A 5,860-nucleotide genomic window follows, 5' to 3' on the forward strand; every position below is an offset into this window, starting at 1 on the left:
TTTTTTTTTTTTTTTTTTGCTGGGGCTTTCAATGTTTGTTGCTGCGTCACCTGCCCACCACAGACACATCCAGTCTACGCTCGTCTGTCTGCCCTTCCTCCCAGTTAGGCTGCACACAGAGCCCTGTTGTAGGATTCTTCTGGCCTTTTTGCTCTATGGCCAGATGTGCAGAGCCTTGGAGTCTGTGATCAGGCTCTGTGACCCAGGAGCCCAGCTGAGTGACCTGGTGCTTTTGGATCCAAGGAGGTTCCTGCCTCTGACTCAGGGAATCCTGGAAAGGGAGCATTTCAGGACATCTAGGTCTGCAGAGGTCATTGTGCTACTTATCTAGCGGTGAGTCCTCCTAGTTCCCACCACTGCACCACGTCCTTGTGGTGCCTGTGTGAGTAAGGGCTGATTCATGCCTTCCAGAAGCCAACAGTCTGGTCACAGGAAAAGGCAGAGAGATTCCCACAGGAATGTGTGTTGGAGGAGAAGCACCTACAGCTTGAGGGAGGCATGCTGAGGGAGGGATGACCCTCTGTCTGGAGGATTTGGGCAAAGGGCAAGACCTCTGCAAAGTCTTTGAAGGGAGGGCATCCAGGCAATCACCTGCTTGGGGGACTGCTCCCCTCCCCCTTCTTCCTCAGTGTTTCCTCTGCCTCCCAGGCTGACTTCCTTGCATGGTGGTTAGCTGAGGATGGAGGGTTTCCTTCTGAGCAAGGAAACCCAGAAACCGCACCCTCTGGCTAACCTCCCGCTCCCCTTCTTTGACAGGAGGGTCCGAGTTGCTTCTCCTTAGGGGGAGGGGAGGTTGCACTCTCTGGTCTGGGGCAGGAGCTTCAGCTGGCTGTGCCCTCAGAATGTGGACATTCACTGTTCAGAGTGACCTTCCCAGACTGGTCTTGGTCCCCACAAGGTTAAATTCCAGGATCTGGCTGCAGGTTTGGAAGGCGTTGAGCCACGTAGCTGCTTTGGTTCTAAGTGTCAGGTCGTTAGGTTAGAGGAAAGTTCTGTCCACTGGCTGGCCAGTTCCTTCAGTGCCCACTAGGGCTGGGAGGCTTAGATCTGATAGTAAAGGGTGTCCTTTACTTGTCTTCCCTCTGTGGATATCTTCTGATAAAGAGTCTTATACTCTACCTGGCAAATAACCTTTTCTTTTGTACGTCATTTCAAAGAGAAAATGTATTCATTTGTACTTGAAATTCAAATCTTTTAAATCATTCATTGACCAGAAAATTGAATAGATAGGTGCTGATTTGGGTGCTTTGTTGGCAGTTGGCAGCTGTGAGGCTGTATAAGGTGCTTTTATATTCTGATTTGACCTTATATCAATTATCTGAATAGTAATGAGATGAAAATTGCAGAACCTGAGGGCTGAGACCACTCAGATGTGTGCTCTTTCTCTGCTTTGTTTTAGTTTGCCCTGGATTATAGCCCTACCCGATGTGATGTGAAGTAGCACCCACATTTTGGCCAACTTGGGCTTGACAGTGGAGTTCTAGGAATGGAAGGCCATACTCTCTGAGTGGGGGCCACAGAAGGTCTTGCCCATAGATGATTGGGGGGTTCCGGCAGGCCTGAAGTGACAGTCCCAGCACAGCCTCTGGTTCCTTTCTCAAGAGCAGGAACTGGGGGGATCCTGGAGATACCCAAATGTGCATTTCTCGTGTGGTAATTGACCTATGGAGGGATTCATTTCTCGCTCATCTATCTACGGAGGCAGCTGTATGCAAAAGGACAGACACACACGATCTTTAAAAAATAAAGAAATATCTCAGGCTCCATTTGGCATAGAGTTCTGTTCTTTAGCAGACCTAGTAAAATAACTGTAACCTGTGCTGAATGAGTGACAGCCTGAGCAGTGCCTCACAGGGCAGGCATATTCCCAGGGAGGCTTGGGCATCAGGGACCCCTGATGGACTGGCACTGGCCAGCAGGGAGTGACAGGATCTGGTAATGAGGTTTTGAAGTTCAGAGCCATCCTCACTATGTGAGTAATCTTGGAAAATGTACTGTGTGTTTGTTATCTGACAAAGCAGGTAATTATAACGAAAATGTCATTTAAAACAGCTATTGCTTTTGCACACCCGCTTTTGCACTCCCACTTTTCCCAGGGCTAAGGACTTTCTGTTCATCAACTTATTTACTATAAACCCAAGAGGTAGGTGGGGCTGCAGGGCACAAGGTGAGGTTTGAAATCAGGATGCCTCTGTCTCAAAGGGTGGTTGGGGTATTATTCACGTTTATGGTAGTAGCTCAGACGAATGTATGGATTCACCTACCATTGTACACAAAACCTCCTCCCAGAGAAGGGGATCAAGGTGAGAATAAAGGGACTTGTGGTATACCTGACATTGAATGAAGACCATGTTGCATTCAATGAGAATGAGTCATACAACCAGTGATCCCTCACATAGAAATACATTTAAAGTGAAATCATGTTGTATGATGAGTAACAAGTCATTGATCATACTAAATGCCAGGATAGGGAGGAATTGCAGGAGACTGGAAGAGTAGAAATCATATTAGCAAATGGGGCCATAAGCAAAGGAAATGATAAGAAATATAAAAATGTGTTCAAAGAACTAACTTTGAATAAGGGCTCACAAGAAACTGAAATTCCACTGCAGGTGTTCTTGGGGGAGAGAATGACACTTAGCCTTCGTTGATGACAATTTTTAATCTTGAACAAATCTTGTAATTTTGTCTGGCTCAGTGCTTCTCCCAGAAGACACCAATACAGAACACACTAGTCTTTTTTTAACTTCCGAATTTCACATGTAAAATGTTTCTTTGTGGGCTTATTTTTCTGAACAGGGTGTATGTATCTTCTCATTCCTTCTAAGGCAGGGTGTGTGGACATCTGACTGTGCTGCTGGACTTTTAGGCTTCTTCTAAGTTGACTTTTGCGGTATTGCAGCAGACATTCTCTTGTTCACTTCCTCATGGAATGTGTGGGTCCATCAGACAGACTCCTAGAAACGGAATCTGAAAATTAAAGGTCACACATGCTTTGATAGGTCTTCCAATTTGCTCTTCTAAAAGACCTGGATATTTTCTACTTTAACCAACATGTGTCAGATTGTATGCATCCTCACCATGGAAGAACATTATCAGCCATCTAAATTTTTGCATATCTGAAGGAGAAAAATCCTCATTTTTGTTTTAATCTGCATATTTCTAATTACAAGTGCTTTGGAGCACATGTCTTATGGTTATTTGCTCCTTGCATTTCTTCTATGAATTATTTGTTCATATCCTTTGCCCCTTTTTCTATTGTAATGCTTCTGTTTTTCTTATTGGTTTATAGGATATTTTTGCTCTGGAAATCTAGGATGGATTTAGGTTTTGTGGTTCCTAAAGCTGATCAAGTTTAGAGGACCATCCGCAAGGAAAATAATATAAAACTAGAGAAGAATGTAGCTGCTTACTTCCAGCTCCTTGCCCGACCTTGGGATGAACCCACACGAGTAAGTGGTGCTGAAGCCTCCACTGCATTAACTTCATGATGAATCCCACTTTTCTAGAAGGTACTCCTTTGTTATGTTTTCAGCAAATATCTTCACTGTAAGGACACTGTAATTTTTGTGTTTGAAAATTGGCCAATAGCTTCCATTTTAATGGCCGGACTGATAACTTTTCTTCTGGGGTTGTGGCTTCTGTCCCTTTCGGGTTTTACAGGTTTCCTGGCACATCGCGTTGCCTGGCTGGCTTCTGTGCCCACTGCTCTGGCTTAGCAAGGAAATAATTATGGTGAGCTTAAGTGACTGGGGAAGAAATGATATTGTATTAACTTAAGAATGTGAGTGTCTATCCAAAGTCATGGAAACTGCCCATGCCCCTCCTGCCCCTGGTACTTGTTGATTCTGAGTCTAGAATGGTTGGTTGTCTAGAATACTCAGTACCCTCTCTGCCTGGGGGACTGGGCTGTGAGTTCCCTGGGGTTGTCCCTCATAAGTCTGTTGGCTGGTTGTTTCTCAGGAGTGCTGTAAAGGTTTTTTTGGCTAAAGACCTTAACTTTTATTTTCCCGTGCTCTTACAAAGTTTTAAAAGATTTTTTTCTGGCAAAACAAGATTTCCGTCATGATGAGAAAGGTAGCTGTGCATTTAAGACAGTCTTAGAGCTGTTCTCTGAATTTGACTTCCTCAGAGAGAGTGAAGACAGATGTGGTTCAGAAGAAGAGGAGTCAGTTGGTTGAGTGGACTAAACCAGTCACTTTGAACACAGTTTATATTTTTATAAGGCATCTATTTTACAACACAAGTTGGTACTTCTACTGTCACACACGGAATTGAAACAGAAGCATCACAGAAAGTGGCTTACCTCCTCGGGGCCAGGCAGGCTGATGGTTGCCCTTCACCTTCCCTTACTTTCTCTTCCGTCTTCTAATCTTTCTCTTTTGTTTATTTCATTTCATCGCAGAACACTGGCTGCTGCCCATTAAAGTCAGCTGACAATGACTGACAAGCCAGGTCCTGCAGGCTGGCACGTGCAGCTCTGTGAGTGTAGAGTCCTCTCTGGAGAACGAGGGGTTTCTCCTGTTTCAGGACCTGGCCTCCGTGACTGACCAGGGAGCCCCTGCCCATCCCCATCTTCCCTGCTCCCTCCTCCTGCAGCCTCCATTCTCCACTTCCTCAAATACACATCCCTCTGCCAAGTAGCCCCACAGGCCTGGCTCCCTCCCTGCATCAGGTGAGGACCTCTAGCCTCCTTTGTGAGCCAATAAGAACTTTTGAGAAGAGTCTGGATTTTTTTCTCTTTTTCCCTTTAATGCAAGTTTTTAAAAAACAAGGAGCTTGATCTTCTAAGGTAAGATTTCCTTACATACTGCAGGGCTCAGGAATCTCAGCCTTAAGCCCTGAAGCTAACTGACATGAATTGATGTGGAGCTGGAGGAATTACTGGGAACAGTGGTGATGGGAAATGTGAACACAGGTCAGAAGCTTGTGATGTCTGGGAGGGTCCCGGGTGCTTCACTTACATCATTCATCTTTATAACAATTATGAAAGTAACAAAACCATTTGGAGTAGAGAGCCCAGGGCACCAAGGGACTGGTGGAGGCTGAGAACTGGTAGTCAGTGTAAGCTCTTTAAAAACAAATCAGACAAACTTGGGCTCAGCTTTTTTTTTTTAAACTTAAGACACAAACATTACATAGCATTTTCATATTTTATGATATCCGCCTTCCTCAAAGGGAACCCAGAACTGATCATTGATTGCCATTTGCAAATGCTCTGGCTGTTTCCTGGTTCTTTATCACTGGCTGACCAGCTTCACCCTTGCCCCCTGACCCCTGAACCTTCCAACCATTGTCTCCCATCTCCACCCTGTCCACTGTCTCCAGTCTTAGCCTAGATTCTGTGTACGTGGGTAGAGAAGGGTTAGGGTGAAGAGTGGTTACATTTTGCTGAAAATCTGAGCAAGAAATTTCAATGTTTATACATCCAGGGCCAAAATTTTGCCTGTAGGATGAGGTGGACTTATGATTGGATAGCCAAGATGAGTAAAAGGAAGACAGTGGGGCCCCACCACATCCTTGCCTCCTGCAGGGAGGTCAGTGATGTTGAATGAGTTACTTCCACATCCTGAACCTTCCGTGGTGTCTTCCTGTATGAAATGTGGGCCATAATCAGAGATCCAAGTAAATTAGGAAGGTGGGAACACCTAGTTTGGGGTCTGGTTCCTATGTAGTTTTACAATTGTTTTGCAGCCCAAGTCCTTTACAGACCCCAAGGCTTTGGGCTGGTTGGCTGTTAATCTGTTCCTGAGAGAACATCCAGGTGAGTTTCCCTCACCCAATGGGGCCAGTCCATTTCCCCACGGGGGCTGGTGGAGCCCATCCCAGAGATGAGACTACACAAGGTTCCTCACCCTCC

At 45.5% G+C, this 5,860-nt stretch overlaps 1 long non-coding RNA gene across 4 annotated transcripts in view; it reads left to right on the forward strand.

Annotated features, from left to right (window-relative positions):
- The window catches only part of LOC104980361, an 87,713-nt gene that overhangs the window by 77,564 nt on the left and 4,289 nt on the right, over window positions 1-5,860 (forward strand). For 3 of the 4 annotated variants that reach the window (XR_824251.1, XR_824253.1, XR_824250.1), the window contains one exon: window positions 3,293-3,512. This is a non-coding gene — a long non-coding RNA (uncharacterized LOC104980361). The remainder of the gene's footprint in view (window positions 1-3,292; window positions 3,513-5,860) is intronic. The other variant, XR_824252.1, reaches the window with a different exon arrangement.

This window comes from Bison bison, unplaced genomic scaffold (assembly GCF_000754665.1).
Source record: "Bison bison bison isolate TAMUID 2011002044 unplaced genomic scaffold, Bison_UMD1.0 scf7180017864499, whole genome shotgun sequence".
Taxonomy (NCBI): domain Eukaryota; kingdom Metazoa; phylum Chordata; class Mammalia; order Artiodactyla; family Bovidae; genus Bison; species Bison bison.